Here is a 17,103-nt window from a genome sequence, read left to right on the forward strand (position 1 = left end):
TTGATGTCATCTTTGGCAGGGAAACAACATCTCCACAGCTTCGTCAAACCCACATATTTCAACAAAATTTTATTTAATCAAAAATGTTCCCGGCTGCTCTACTGAGCACCTCTGAAAATCAGGCTCTAATAGTTTAAACATTTTCAGTGCAAAAATAGTAAAATGGAAAGAGAGAGATCAATGTGTAAAACTTACGGGAAGAGTCTTGCTGAACAGTGAACAAACTGAGATGAAGACAGCCAAAACTGTAAAAACAAACCCTAAATTCAAACTTTTGGTGCACACATCATGGCTATGGCAAACACACTGTGCTAGAGTGAAGCTGTGCAGAGTGCCACCACAAAGGTACCACTTAAGTCCTCTTTAGACCCTAAAGGTGGTTCATTGGGTTCGAGTACATAGACAGGCAATATTCACAATCGTAAGCATTCAAAAACCATGAGTCTTGTCCCAGACAATCATGGGAGTGGCTTAAAAATAATACAATTAAAAAAAATTAGGGTTGTTTTTATTTGCCCTCTTGTTTCCGAGCCTTTCAGCTGCACTCTGGTCACATTTTCAGGCTTTGCTCCACAGCCACAAGGGCTAGAAAACACACTTTTTATTTAAAAGTAATGAAAGCTGAAATTCACACTTAACCCCTTGGCTCGGGGAGCTGAGAATTTAAGAAAACATCAGATTTTGTGAGACTCATGATAAAATCATGATTGACTGGCAAGCATGATGATGGAGTTACACCAGGCATGAATTTAGCCTATTTTGTAGCCTATTTGGTTTACCATAAAATATGTTGGTTCAAGTGCAGGAAACCGCTATTTGCATTAACAGTCTCTGTTTTAAAATCTGGGCAAGCTTAGGAGAAGTATTTGTATAAGACTCTTACATGTTTCCTTTCATTACTTCAGTTATAACCTTTATCCATACCCACTATTTATGCTCCTAATGGATCCCACAAATAACACACTCAGGTTCTATAAATAATCAGCTTTGCAATTATCCTTTTAATATTAAACAAAGTTACTAGACATATTGGAAATGCCATAGGACTCTCAGGCAGTGTGGGATTGCAGGCCTACTCTGGCTTTTGAAACTTGCTTTATTTTTGCTTTTCTTTAAAGCACGTTGTTTTGATGAATAATGCCACCACCAGCCAATGACTACAGGAAGTTATTGTCTTTGGCAGTTATCTAAATAGTTTCTCAATTTAGGATAAATTCAAGGTGGAGAAAGCTAGAATCAATACCAATAATCTGGTGTACAGAAAATAGACAATAAAAAGACTTTGAATTATCATTGCTTGAGTGGGGCTAGTTACCTTAAACTAAGGAGATTTTTACTTGATTATAAAAATCTCCATAAAAATAATCCACAATATAATGTCAAAAAGAGGTGATTTTGTCTTTCAGAAAGACAGTATCTATTAAATTATAAGCAACTTTTATTTACCTCTTTTCAGGAAAAAAAAGACAATTTCTTTTAATTCTTCCTCGGACATACTGTTTTCTTGAGTACAAACTAATATCCCCAAGTCTTAGTCTACTACAGTCCCTTTGCAGCACCATTCTGTGAATTCAAGGGGCCATATGTCCGGGGGAGCTAGCCACCTGGGAATTCCCATGGTTAAGAATATTTTTTTTAACTTTGCTATTTTATCCTTTTGTGTGCCCATATTTTTTCCCTTTGCCCTGTAGCAATGGTCGACAATGTTGGTTTTAAGTACAGCTGTCAAAACGAATTGAATTTAGACAAAAAGTTTCTCAATTTTTAAACAGTTATAAGTTTATCTCCAGAAAGGTCCATAGGAATCTCAAAACCAGAGAAGACTAATGGTCTATCCTAGATTAGTATCTTTTCTCTGAAAGTAATTAGTGCCAGATTCTTCAGAAGAATTAAACAGAAGCCCTTGAAAATACACCTTACAGTACAAAACTATACCACAAAAGGAAATTTCTTCCTGGCTCCAGCTGTTGATCCCCACACCCCTCAGATATGGTAGGAGGCAACAAAATTGCTATAGATTGGATAAAGACAGGTATCGTTACTTAATTATGGGTATATGGGCAGATTGGATGGTTCAGGCCTGGCCTTTTTCTGATTCTAATACCTGCTGATAGTTATAGTCATCCCAGACTTTTAGTTACATAACCTAAGAAAATCATATTGCTGACAGTCACCTCTTTTACCAAATTAGGACAGAAACTCTATGCCACAGATCCAGACTCCAGGGTTATACACCAAAGCCTTAATGTACCATATGTTCAGCTCGAGATTTTGATCTTACACAGTGACAGTTGGATATGATCTTTATTAGTCTTACCTTTGTGGAGGTTCAATGCACAAATGAAACCAGTATGTGTAGATTTAACTAGATTTTTAAAGATGATATGAACGAGGTGGCAAAATGGACAAAGAAAATACCAAGCATCTTGCCTCTGGTGACTTATGTTTGATTTGATTCGGCACAGAAGCACACAAGACCTTAAAGGTTTAGGTTATGTTTTTGCAAGAAGGCTCTATTGAAGACATGCACACAAATTACTGTAATACAGGACAGTTGTCAAAAAGGACCAACAGTGATATAGAATAACAAGTCCATGATATAGAATCTTCAGTTCAAAATGGTCTTCTGCTAACAAAAAACACTTGTATCTACAAAATATCTGAATTGTATTTACCAGTGTTTCCCTACTTGGAAATTAGAAAAAAACAAGAACAAATTTTTCAGTCAATTCCTGCTGATCGAACAAGCAATATATTAATACCAATGAGTGGAAAACCCTCTCTGTAGTGTTTGGAATCCTTAGAAACACTGAAGAATTCTATAGCAATAACTCAGTCTAAATCAAAGAAATAACTTCCATCAGTTTCTAATTGCTAGACTACAATGTTTAAACAGATGAAAATCAAAATAAAAATGTACCTTGATCATTCTAAACCACTGCCTTTAAATATTTCAGAGTAAAATTTGCTTTTTATCAGTTCATTCTATAAAGCCCAACAGTCACTCAATGTTTTGACCAGTGATATTATGGAAGCTGAAATGGGATGCCCCATAATTGCACTGTTTGTTGCAGAAGAGCTTACAAAATTAGATGTGACTGACTAAGCACAAGCGCTCATAATATTTAGCAATAAAATCTATGAGAACTATGCAGCTAATAATATTTTTATTTAATATCGTTTTAATCGGGACCGATGGCCCATTCGGATAGTTGCTGTACAAATATAAGATATGATCTTTTACAATTATATAGTTCCTGCTCAGAATTTCAACCCAAACTTAAGAGAGTCACGCTGATAACATATGGCCTGTTTCATCATCCCTTGTGACCGGATTCTTAGTTACACTGCATAGTACTTTATTGCCAGTAGTCCCATTGAGTTCAACAGTACTACTGGGGCAGTAAAGGGAAGGGAGGGGAAATTAGGTTCCAAGCTAGCACAGTGAGAGGATTCAGCCTGAGGTTCAGTCTCCAGCCAACTCCTGCTGTGGTTGACGAGTGGTTTGAATTCAACACCCAATGTGCTTCAGCATTTAAAAGTATAGTCACCACAGCTCTTTCAACTCTACACCACGCAACTGAAAACTTAACAAAACACTGACTGGCCATTTAGGAAGGTAAATAAAGAAAAACACCACAACCGCATCCATCTGAAGCTGCAGGAATATTTAGGTAGTTGGAATGTAATTACCGGAGTTGGAATTTCATCGTGGAGTTAAAGTCCCATGGAATCTTTAATTACTATCAATAAAATTCAGCCCGTGCTAAACTTGATTAACTGCCATTGTTTTAAGAGAGACAAGGTGGGTGAGGTAATATCTTTTATTGGACCAACTTCTGTTGGTGAGAGATAAGGTTTCGAGCTTACCCATACCTCTTCTTCAGGACCTGTGGCCTATCCACAGGCAGATCTTTCCCACAATAATACAAATTGGAAAAAATATGAACACTTCCATACAGCTCTTGATCTCAGAATGGGGCAGCCCTCATCTTGTTTTCTGTCCACCAGGATATCCATTCTACCAGGTCTGAAACAGGAATGGGAAACCCCAGTGGTGTACTGGGAAAGCTTTGTAACATAAGACGGATGGGCTAATGGCTAGGGCTTCAGCCTGGGACTTAGGAGACCTGCTCTGCCACAAGCTTCCTGTGTGACTGTGGTCAAGTCACTCAGCCTCTCTGTTCCTCATCTGTAAAATAGAGATACTAGCTCTTCCCTACCTCACAGGGGTGTTGTAAGGAGAAATATGTTAAAGACTGAGATCTACAGAAGAAAATGCTATAGAAATAGTAGTAGTATTGGCCCTGATCTCATAGCTGATTCCAGACTGGTGCTCATTGACTCCTGTGCTGAGCCCTGTTAAGAGTTAATATAATGGTTGCATAAAAGAAGCCATTTGCTAAACAGTTTTTATTAGTCCTAGAAAACCTATGAACAATACTGCATATTTCCCTATATATGGTACATTATTTGTTAACTATCTATCTACATAGATACCCACATCCCTTTTGTAGAGCACCATCGCAACCAGGGCCGGCTCCAGCATTTTTGCCGCTCCAAGCGGCGGGAAAAAAAAAAAAAAAGCCGCGATCGGCAGCGTTTTGGCGGCAGCTCTATCGCCACCGCTTCATTCTTCGGCGGCAAGTCCTTCCCTCCCAGAGGGACTGAGGGACCTGCCGCCGAATTGCTGCCGAAGAGTCGAATATACCGCCCCCTTCCATGGGCCGCCCCAAGCACCAGCTTGCTGCGCTGGTGCCTGGAGCCGGCCCTGATCGTAACAAGCCCCAGGGATCGCGTGGAATGAGCTGAAGGACTGGAGTCTTATTTTTTTAAGTTTCAAGTTTCCTGAAATCTTTTCAGGTTTGTTAAAGCATTTCTCTCCCTTAATTAAATTATAATATAATCTTCACTCTTACTGTAAGCCACATTATTATCTGTATTTCCCAATCAGGATCATTGTGCTATGCACTGTACAAACACAGAGTAGAAAGACTTGACTCTAATTTAAACAATCCTCTTACAGGAGAAGCTTAATTAAAATCAAAATATGGATTTCTAATTAAACAGAAGCATATAATATGACAACAACAAAGATTTTTCTTTGAAAACCGTTATTTCCCTGAGCCTAGGACTATTAGAAAGTAAATATAAACCACACAATGATCCTGAAGGCACATTTTGCTACAGACAAACAGAACTCAAACCTGCCCTATTTGGAGTTTTTTTCTAAACCTACAAGATGAAACAAGTCCCATCACCAGAATAGCAATCAGATAGACACCTGAAGGCAAGCGAAAATGAGGCTGCCCGAAAATAGCATGGCAAAGAGCTGTGGAAGCTGAGCTGAAAAACCTGGGGCACAGATGGGGAACCATTGAAAGACTTGCCAGAAACAGACAGGAGTGGAGGAGCTTCATCACTACCCTAAATGCCAGAGGCGTAATGGAAACATGATGATGATGATACAAGCCAAGTGGGTTCTACATTTTGAAAAAAACAAGTTTCCCATCGCTTGTCTGAAACCCTGACAGGCCTTTGTAGTATTTCCCCCCCAATAACTGTTATCTACTAAACTTAATCCTAAAACCTGAGATGAACAAAAAAGCTCTCTGTGCAGTTTAAATTAACACAGTAACAGCATAAAAGCTGCATATAGTAAAGCTTTAAGACAAGACCCAGAAGATCTGGCATCTCTTTAAAAGGGTTCATGTGTGGAGACAGAGGCATTTAAGAAGAACAAAAGGTATCTTAACAGGAACAGAATGGTAGTTGCATCAGTGGAGATAATGATGTGGCTTTTCTACTTCTCATTTATTGCAGAGGACTAAGATACACGGCCACAGTTTGTGGCCCGCAAAAAGGCAATGAGGAGGGGGGTAAATTTAAATTATATTGGAGAAATTATGTCTACCATTAAACTTTACCCTAATAAAGGTATCTTAAAAAGGGAGACCTGGGTTGTAGTAAGTGAAATAATATGGTTTCTATTTCCATAGCCAAGGAATATAAACTGCAACATGCTACCTGTGAGAACGTGCCGTCTCCCTGAGAAATAAGAAAGGAACAATCTAACAGGAAATAAAAGTACTTGCTGCTGGAAGGAAGGAAGGAAGGCACACCAAACAGCAGGCAGTTGCAGAATGGCTACTTTAGACCTGCAGCTGTTTGTTTCTGCCACATTTAAAGGGCCAGTTTCCAGACAGGTATGCTGGGGAAAAGTTCCTAGAAGGCGGTGATTCTAAAATAGAGACTATGTAGTCACAAAGGAAGGTATTTTGCAGGGAAGGGTTTTTTGGTTTTGTGTTTTGTGCACTGTGCTTAAATTGCACTACTTTAGAGTGCAAAGCAGGAATAACATTTTGACCTGGTAGTGTTTTACACGCACTTTCTCCCCATCTTGCATCTTGTCTAGTCATTTACAGCACTGCAAAGAGAGTGAAAATGACTAGCCAAGATGCCTGGCAGTGGCGATTCAGGTCCTGTGGTTCTCAAGCAACTGTCTTTATGCAGAATGAACAGACTCTCATATTATTGTAATAAACCTATGGCATTATATTGTGGCCCTGCTCCATAAGTTCCCTGAGACAGAAAATTTGAATATTGTGAAACTTGACAATAAGCCTAACATCTTCCATGTTTGACGTCTATGGGTCTAATTCTCCATTTCCCTTAAGCTTGTGGAGTCATTTAATCCCATGCAAAGTTAGTGTAAAGTGGATATAAACTGCTAATATCCTGATCTGAACGAAAGTCAGGTCCCTTCTATTTATCTAGATGTCCACATGGAATTGAAGGCATCAGACAGTTATTGATGAATTTATCCTCATAAAGGAGGAAAGCTGAAGGGAGAGAAAGGATGGTCTTGTGACTGGGATGTTAGCCTTAGACACAGGAGACCTGGCTTCATTTCCTTCCTCTGCTACAAACTTCCTTTGTGAACAAGGGGAAGTTGCTTAGGCCTCATCTACATGGCAGAGTTTTGTCAGTAAAAGGCAGATTTTGGCAGCAAAACAATGGAGGTGTACACACTACAATGCCACTTTTGGTGACTTTTCAGTTTTGGCAACAAAATAAAACCACCTCGACGAGAGACATGGAGCTTTTTTGCAGCAAAGTTAAAGCGACAAAGCATCAGTGTAGATGCTGCCATTTGTTATATTGCCAGAACTGGCCTCCCCCAGTATCCCACAATGCCCACCATGACCACTCTGCTCATGGTTTTGAACTCAGCTGCCCTGCAGGCATGCGCCCCTCCCCTTTCAAAGCTTCCTGACACAGCTGAGCCTGCTGCTCTGCTCTGGGAACAAAGAACAAAACATTAACATGGAATGCTGCTGTCTCCCGCACTATGAACACAGAGGTAGACAGGCAAGCAGGGGTATGTGTGTGTGTGTGTGTGTGTGTGAGTGAAAGAGAGAGAGAGAGAGAGAACCCGCTGTGCTGTGCAGAGCCAGGAAGGGTGGCGGGGCTGATATCCGGGGTGTTCCCCCTCCACCTGTCTTAGAACTGGTTGCTGCCAGTGGCTGTCTGAACGTAGAGACAGCATGCCAACACACACACTCTCCCCCAACATACGCACTCCCCCAACCCACACTCTATCTCTTACATACATCCCCCCACTCTGTCACACACTCCCCCAACACACACTCTGTTTCTCTCACCCCACACACACACACACACCCTCCCTCTCAGACACTCTCCTCCCTCCCCTCCCACTTAAGTTGAAAAGTGACTGACAATCTAGTAGGATGCCGATGGAATGATGGGATTGAGAAACCTGCATCATGTGATGCTTTACCTGCCCCATGAGGCATTACAAACCCTTCTCAAAGCACTCTGCAGCCAGTTGCACAGTGGGATAACTACCCACAGTGCACTGCTCTCTGTGTTGATGCAAGAGTGCTAGTATGGATGCACTCTGCCAACACAAGGAGCATAGTGTGGACATGCAACAGCACGTTAATTAAAATGCTTTAATTAAAGTAGCAGAACTTTTGGCAACAAAACTCTGCAGTGTAGACATAGCCTTTTTCTCTCTTTGTACCATCAGTAAAATGGGACTAATGTAGTTTATTCCCTCACAGGGCTTTTTGTGAGGATAAACATATTACAAATTCTGAGTTGCTTGAATACTTTGATAATGGGAGCTACACCTCTACCCCAATATAACGCGACCCGATATAACACAAATTCGGATATAACGCAGTAAAGCAGCGCTCCAGGGGGGCGGGGCTGCGCGCTCCGGCAGATCAAAGCACGTTCGATATAATGCAGTTTCACCTATAACGCGGTAAGATTTTTTGGCTCCCGAGGACAGCATTATATTGGGGTAGAGGTGTATTTAAGTACTTTAAAGAAATAAGGCCTTAAACACATGGCCATTTTTCCTCCCTTAAAATCAGTGTGTTCCCTAAGTGTCCCCCCAAGCTCCAATCACCCACCTTCAAACCCCAACCACCCAAAGCTCCGTTCTCTTGTTGTGCATTGAGGCATACAGCAAGGTTTTCACTCTGATGCTGAGTTCATGGGGTTTACTGTTAAAGGTAAGTTTTTGTTGTTGATGATGCTCCTCTTTGTGCATTGACTCCAGGCAAGTGGGTGCTTATTTGGTTCCAGACCATAGTCCTGTCTACCCTCTTGTACTAAATGTTATTCATGATGATTCCCATGAGACCGATGGATTCTTCAAGCTCCTTCTCCATGCCCCGGTTGTTGATGTCCGATGCAAAAACAATGTTCCAGATTGCATTCTACAAACCCTCTGAGTTTTAGATTGTCAAGGCCTAGAAGGCGTCTGCTAATTTGAAAATTTCACATCTTCTGTGAAGCTGCTCTCTGTATTAGTATTAAACATCTGTGTAACCATTTTCTGAAGTTTCACATTTCTGTTTTTCTCCATTTGTACTGCCTCTCATTTGAGTGTATGTGCTGCACTTTCCAGATGCTTGTCACAGCTAGCCTGTCCAGTAAAATCAGCATGCATGTTCCACCTAGTACACAATGACTTTCCTCCACTTTCCTCCACTGTTTATAGGGTATTGCTGTGCTCGTTGCTTTGCACTTATTTTAGCTACTTTACTCATTTTTTTTGTTGCTGCCTCTGTAGCATTTTACTGCTGCTGATACTGCCAAAAAGTTGAGATCACTTCCTGCTTCCACAAGACAGGTCACTGGTTTCATGGTTGAGTGGCAAGAAATGTCAAAATTCACAGGTTCATGACAATGGTAGCCACTGTGACAAAATCTTATCCCTACACATGTTTAACTGAAGTAAATGGCTTATTCGTGGCAGTAAAGTTGAACACATAAGTGTTTGCAAGATCGGGGCCAACGATTGTTACCTCTAGTAAAATCTCGGCACACAATTAATCTGGGAATGCATGAGAGAAAAAGAAAGGGGTTACAGTAAGTGGGGTGTGTGGAAGGAAAACCTTCGAAACTGCGCTGGCAACTATATTCCCTGACAAATGAGGTGTTTGTGGTTGTTTTTCTCACAAAACCCAGGAAGATGGTGGTAAAATTGGGCCCCCCAATGCAGAGGCTGGCTGGTGTGCAGAGAATAATGGAGGGGACCACACATTGAATAGTAAGGGGGGGAAACAAATAGGGAACAGCTGGCTCATTGACTATGCACTGTCCCTCCTGCGTGCTGAATTAGGCATGGCTCTGCAGATATAATAGTATGTAACCATGTAATTAAAGTTTTTATTGTAAGGAGCATTAAGGTTGTAGAGGGAATCTTAATGTTGGCACTGCCTGACTTTAAAGTGTTTAGCTCCATTCGACTGTAACACTCTTTTAAAGATGCATGTCAATCTGTTCCAAAACATGCTTAGTTGTAATCTCCCCCCCCCCCCCACAATTTTGAGAATTAACTCTGAGTCAGAAATGTGGATTTGATACATCAGTGTAGAGAGCAAAGGAGAGAGCTTACACTTGAATAATGCTAAATATAAGGGAACTTGTTGAACACCCTCAGCCGGTTTTGAAAGACATTGCTATGGTGTCACTGTATCACTCACTGGTGAAAGTGTTTACAGGTTTCCCCTCTGTGCCCATCCACAGAGGACAGGAATTGTTACAGCTTGTAGTTGTAGACACTGGGTGTTTTAGCTCAAGCTGTAGCAGCCCATACTTTTAGCTCTGATGGTCCCCCATTCAATCCTTTATGTGATAACCAAGATGATGTAACATCTTACCCTCTGTGGATCAACACAGAGAAGGTCCTGAAACACACACTCACCAGTGGGCAACAACTGTACGGGGTTACAGGTTTCAGACTCCTCATTGTTTGTACTGGGTTAGGAACTCCACTTTCTGCCACTTTTTAGAAACCGTGCATTAGCTGCAAGCAATAACAATACAGAGAAAATGTGGTGACGGGGAGCCCCTATGGGCAACTAGCTGTTCTTTCCCTCACTCCAAAATTGGATCAACTATATTACTTGATAGAAACCTAAATTACTACCAGTGTCAAGTAAACTTTGAATCTCTTTTCATTAACATTATAAATCTCATTGTGTGTGAATAGGCCCCCAAGTTCTTCCAAACGGCCAGATTTCACTTTTTCCCTCCTTTTCTCTCTTTGAGTAGTGCCTTATTTTGTCAGCAGCCCCACTGATTTCACAGAGACTAAACATGGAGTAATGTACTACTCGCTGTGAGCAACGGCATGCAGAAAGTTTAGAAAGCTAATCAGTTTCATAAATGCTGTTGTGTGAGCTTCAAAGAGCTCCTTGCTTGTGCAAGGGGCTCATAATTAAAAGGACATGGCAAACCGGGTACTTCACTAATTGTCTTCAAGTTTGACCCCATTAAACCTTTTCAGATAAACTGAAATATTTCAACTTAATTAGCTTTCCTGTCTACGGGTATCCATGAAATAGTGCTGTGCTTTAGACCCGACCAACTAAATATGTGGCTGCAGAAAGCAAACTGAGGATTTAATTTTTTTCCTCTTTTTCTCTACTCTGTTGAGCAGCCTGTACATTGCAGTGGATAAATAACAAAACATCTCATCCTGCCAGAGTTTAGACTGCTTTACCAGCTGCACACAGGGCCAAAACCTGGTCATACTGAAGTCAATGGCAAGTGACTGCAGTGGAACCAAGATTGATCCCACACAGGGTTCACATCATCCACTACTGAAGTGCGGCCACCTGTGGGGGGGGGGGAAGGGGGGCACAGCAGCTGTTTAACAGTGCACAGTAATACAGAGCAATCCTTTAGGCTCGGAATGAAGAACACCATATCCAATTGCAACTACAGGTGCAATTTAGGTAGGCAGAATGTTATTACCACAGTTGGAATTAGGCTTTGAGTCTCAAGCATAAAATACCATGGGAGCTCTCGTGTCCAGAGGTCAGAAGCAGTGTGGTCTATTGGATACAGCATGGGGCTGGGAACCAGACCTCCTGACAGTGCCACTGACTTGGTGTATGGATCCGGTAATGATGTGTTGGCAGTATGTTTACAAAATATTCCCCCTTAGTCTTTCATAAGCCCTGTGAGCCATGGGTGCCTGTACTGGCAGACAGAAAGGGACTGGGGAAGGGATTTGTTTCCCATTCAAATGAAAATATATCACCCTCATAACCATAATCAAAGAGGGAGGCAACACAACCTAGCAACAAAATTCCCCAAACTCTGATGTTAAGGACCCTTTGCCATTTAGTGCAGACTGGTCCATTCCAAAAGCAATTGCAATTTGTATTTCAATGAACCACAGGGATAAGTTACAGTGCGTGCAATTGAATCATGTTCCACATACAGAGCCAATTTTGGGCATGGCTTTTAGGGTGACAATTCAGCACCTATTGGGCCAAATTTTGTTAGGTGCATACATGACTTACATCCAACTACAGCGCTGTCAAGCCTTCTGTAGGACTTAAGTTCCTTATAGGCTCATGAAGCGCCTTCTTCATGAGGGAGTGAAATTTACCTCACTGCAGAGGGTGTGCACTGTCACAATTTACATGGACCTTGAAGGGAGGAGCACAGGTTGCAGGAGGGAAAACACCAAGGAACCAGTCTATGTGCACATGGCTAGAATGTTAGCAGTTGTACCTCCTCTGTGAATAGCATCATAAGAGCCAATTTAGTTTTTTGAAACATGGAGTCCTCTCCTGTTATTACCCAGCATGTGGTATATGAAACATGCACAAGGTCTATGTATCACTTATGTCCCACTTAAGCCTATCTCGAGACTAAGTGAGCAGGCTGTCTGCACAGGGATGAATCTCACTGACAGTCCTTATTCAAGTGAAACTTCAGTTGAAGTCAACAAGATATGTATTTGAGTAAGATTTGCCCTGTTGACCTTGTATTAGTTCCTTAGGCCAGGTGCACACTACAGAACTCTTGGACCGCAGTGACAAGAGATGTGATCCCTGACTGACATAGCTGTGCTGGCAGAAGTTCCTAGTGTAGATGCAGCTGGCAAAGTTGTCCTTTTACTGCTATTGCTTGTTTTGTTCAATACTATATGATACTATAAAGGTAAAATTGACTTCCACACAGAGAGTCAGTCTATGAACCACTTAAGCCCTATAACATGGCCTTAAATGGTGCATAGTTCTTGTGCTGGACTTCTAAAATAGTGTGAATTTTGCCCTAAGTGAGAATATTAGCCTTACTGACAGAATGTGGGGCATTAACCAAATTCCTTTTGGTCAGTCTGTTTGGCTATGACTTTTCTCTTGAGAGCATTTGGGGAGCTTTTGAGCAGTTTCCTTTCTTCCCAGCCAAAGTTATCCTGAGATATTTAAAATGTTCTCTCTTTATTGGGGGAAAAAAACATGCATCTTCGTACAAGTGATTGAAAAGATTATAGATCAATCTCTCTTGATTTGTATGTTTCATAGATTTCTCTGTTTCTGATCCAATAGTAATGTATTCCAGTTTTTACGTCAACATGTTGACAAGCAACCTTAAAGTGACTTTTTTATGTTTAGTTTACAAAGAAATCTCTTCCATTTAAGTCATAAAGACATCATAAAAAAACAGAACTTAAGGAGCTGGTTGAATTTTTTTTTTAAAGTTAGATGAGTTTTGGAAAATTTGAGAGCAATTTTCAGTCTGTCATCATTTGTGATATTTCCATTTTTCCTGAATTTTCTTGTACAACATTCATTTTCAAACTGAAATTTTCAAAAAATGTCTAAAAAATCCTTTGTGACTCAGGGCTTGTCTGCATCTGGAAGTTAGTATGGAGTAATAAGCTAGGCTGTGAATTTAAAATGCACTAACTACCCATGTGGATACCGTTATGCTTTAAAGCACACGAAGGTGCTCTTAGTGCAGAATAAGTATGTCCACACAGAGAGTTAATGTGATGTATCTAGGTGCACTAGCTGCTCCACACCAGCTACTCTGGGCTTTTTCCCCATGAAAACAAGTCCTAAAAATTGGCCATGCAAGCCCCCCCTCGCCCCCCCAAAAAATATACATTTTGAAAAGCAGCAAGCAGGCAAATCTTTTCTTCACACATTTCCATTGAAGTTTTTTGGGAAAAAAATGAAAAAACCTTCAAAAATATGAAAACGTTTTTCCAAACAAAATTTCATTTTTGAAAAATGGCCACACTTTAATAAAGTATTTTTTTCCTTTTAAAATTTGACCATTTGTAGCTATCAGATTTTTAGAACTTTTGATAACAAATTATATAACTTTAGGTGATGCTTTGAAGTATAGTAAATGCGAGTTTTGTAAACTGATCCTGGCTTTCAGCCTATAGGCAGATATATGGTACTGTCCTATGAAGTGCTAAGTGCTTTCAAAACTCATTAAAGTTGTGAAGCCCACAAGGCTCTGCCCAGGGCAGCCATCACACACCTTTGCAGACAAGTTATCTGCCTAAGCCTTCTGTTCCAGTCACTGTTACCACATATGTTGAATATTCAGAAAATGGCTGGTCTTGGACATGATTCCATTTAACAGCAGGAGTAGCAAGAACAAAATGATAGAACACAAAAAGCAGCCAAAGGCACTTATATATAATAATAGTAATAGGGCAGAATATGAAACACCACCAAAATCGAGACATGTCTGGGTCCATTAAAAATATCATGACTGCCTGTGAGTGGACAGATGACTTTCTTGGCACGGACTATTTGAAACCATTAACTAGCGGTCCATAGCAATACTAAAAGTCACCTGGAAACATTTTTCTGGTTCTTACATCACCCAGAAAGTTTTTTGTTTTAAAGCACAACAGACATTGATTTTAAACTGGGGAACATTACACAATAACAATACAATAAAGAGGAAAAAGACCAACTTTAAACAAGAGTTTCAAAATCTCATTATTGAGGCAAATTTCACCTTCCGATCTGTGATTTGTCTTTCCAGATCTGGTTTACATCTGTCAGTCACTGAATTGTTTTGTGTCAAAATATTAGGAAAGTTTGTGGTAGACACTAATCTATACAAACACAAGTGCCTAAGAAAAAACATTGTCTGAGATGAGAATATGTTAAGGGGCCTTCTAGTGTGTTTAACTTTATACACCAAGCAATGAGTCAAATCCTGAAATCTTCACTGTTTTTCCTAGTCTTTTTCTTAATGTCAGCAAGAGTTTGCCTGAGTGAGGACAGAGTGAAAACCAAGGAAGGATTTGTCCCAATAGCTTGAGACAACAGACTTGGATTGTAGGTTATAAAAACAAACCTGAACAATTAAGAGCCCAATCCTGCATCTGTTGAAGTCTGTGGCAAAACTCCCATTAATTTCAATGGGGGCAGGTTCAGGCCCTTTAGCTGAACATTGGTGATGATCTGTTGTCACAGTACTATAATTTATTTAAATATTCAGCACTGTGAAAATGTGTGCCTGGCTAGGACACTTTTAGGATTATCATAATTAAAATACTATATGGAAGTAAATAACAAGATCATTTTTCACAGCCTTAAAATTCTCTCACTAGCTGTTCTTTTATCCTTCCTTTTTTCTTTCTGTAAAAAACTTGTTTTATAAACTTCAAAATTTGGATTACAATTACAAAGGATTTCACAGATTAGCTAATCACAGAAGCCTAATTCTGAGTAATATTTGTGACACTAAGGTAAAATATAATAAGGGACCACTTACATTTTCATAAATTGTAACAGAATATATAGGAGAGACATGTGGATTTGATTTTTCTGTCACGCAGGTGTAATTCCATTGCCTTCCATGCAGTTAACTCCTGATTCTCCTCTGTATAATGAATCTCTACATAGTTATCTACACTCTAGGCTGCATCTTGGAATAACTTGCTATAATTACTTTGATTAGGTTCAGATCTATATTCTACTGAAAACAATGGGGCTTTGGTCACTGACATCAATGGCTGAACTGGCTCTGCAAGTATTTTTAACTCATATTAATCAGTTGCAATAACCTTGTGTTACACATAAAATAAAATGCATCCAATTATTTATGTAGGTCCCTACAAAACCGTCATACACATCACAGCAGTTTAGTAGGAAAATGAATGTCCACTAATCGTTTATTAATTTTTTATAAGGAATTTGTAAATGGTAGATGCATATCAAGACTTACATAGATTTCATTAAAATTTCAGAGCGTTTTAGACTATGGGCCCAATTCTGATCTCACATGAATGTAAACCAAGAGTAATTCCATTAAGTTTAATTGCATACATCAGTATAATTGTGATAAGGATCAGGGTCCAATGTCTAGTTGAGGACTGGCAAAATCAAGGATCTTGGCTCCTCAGTATGTGCGTAAATTTAATTGTTTGTTCAGAAAACTGTTTGCCTATGGTATGAATACGTATTCACACATGTCCCTAGAATGTTTTCCAGCAAAGGAACCAGTTTATCAGAGTAAGTGTTAAAAAGCTTTATTCCTTTGTCTGCTAATCCCACTGTCAGATTTATTTTAACTGACTTCTGGACTACTACTATATTTAGCAACTTGTTGAATCTTAAAGCTTGTATCAATTTTCAGCATTCTAATTACTATCCAAGCTGCACTGGCTGTTCTGACAGCCTGTTTCAAACTCATGAAACTCAGGCAAACACCAGTTATGTTCTGAAGTGGGGTGAGAGGGAAGTTTGGGGGTTTTTTGGAGTTTTTTTTCAGGGGGGTGACTTTTAGGAGGGGTGTTGGGGTGGGAGAAGAGTACTTATTACTCATTGGAACAAAGTATTTTTTTAAAGTCTGCACTAGGGGATCTGTTTAAAACCTTCAGTTATTAATGTGGAGGTAACTTTTTCCATGCTTAACCCAAACTTTGGGTAGCATTACTGTTTATTGAGTCCTTTAAGGAGGCTGGGTTCAGTTTCATTTTAACTACAAGCATGTTGTGGCTCATTGTACAGTTCAGCAGCACAATGGACCGTCAAGTCCTCATTTTGAAAGTTAAGTAGACCCAGGTTTGTGCCTTTAAATTATATATGGAAGGGAATCCTTTCTTGTCTGGCTCTTGTCGCTACAATTCCCTGAGTTAGCTCATTCTGTTCTCCTTTGAGCCTGTCTTTGGGATTATACATTACAGAAGGATCCACCACTCTTACTCCTGACCTTGGTTATTGACTGAATAACAAACAACTGTCTAAAGAAATCCCTTCTTACCCTCCCTCAGTGTTCCATGGACTATCTAGCTAATTTACTGGTCTCCAGTGCCCCTTGTATCATCGACTGCTGTGTACGAGAAGCAGTATGCTAGTTCAACATACATCGCTTATAAAATGTATTGAACCACAGATTTTTATCTGCACAATATTATTAAATACCCCTCCCCGGGGTGGTATGTATCCAATATACATAACGACTTAGAGGATATTGAATTTATTTCCCCAGGATAGAAGTGGCCTCATTCCTTGCTTGGGACTTCACTCTGCTACTACACCCAGGAGTGATGAGGTCAGTCCTCTGAGAGGAATCCTATTGCAAGAACACTTAAAATAAAACAATAGCTCTTGAATTTAAGAGTAGTAACATTTTAATTCAATCTTTTAATGCTCACAGTCCCAGTGGTGCAGCCCTTAGGCCCTCAAGACTCCTGTTGAAGGTGACTGGGAGTTTCGTGCGAGGATTGTAGCACTAGACTCTGCAAAGCTATTTAAACCGAAAGGAAACCAGTTCTGTTCAGCT

The sequence above is a fragment of the Terrapene carolina genome, unplaced genomic scaffold (genome assembly GCF_002925995.2).
Source record: "Terrapene carolina triunguis isolate 2854851 unplaced genomic scaffold, T_m_triunguis-2.0 Scaffold68, whole genome shotgun sequence".
In the NCBI taxonomy this organism is placed as follows: Eukaryota; Metazoa; Chordata; order Testudines; family Emydidae; genus Terrapene; species Terrapene triunguis.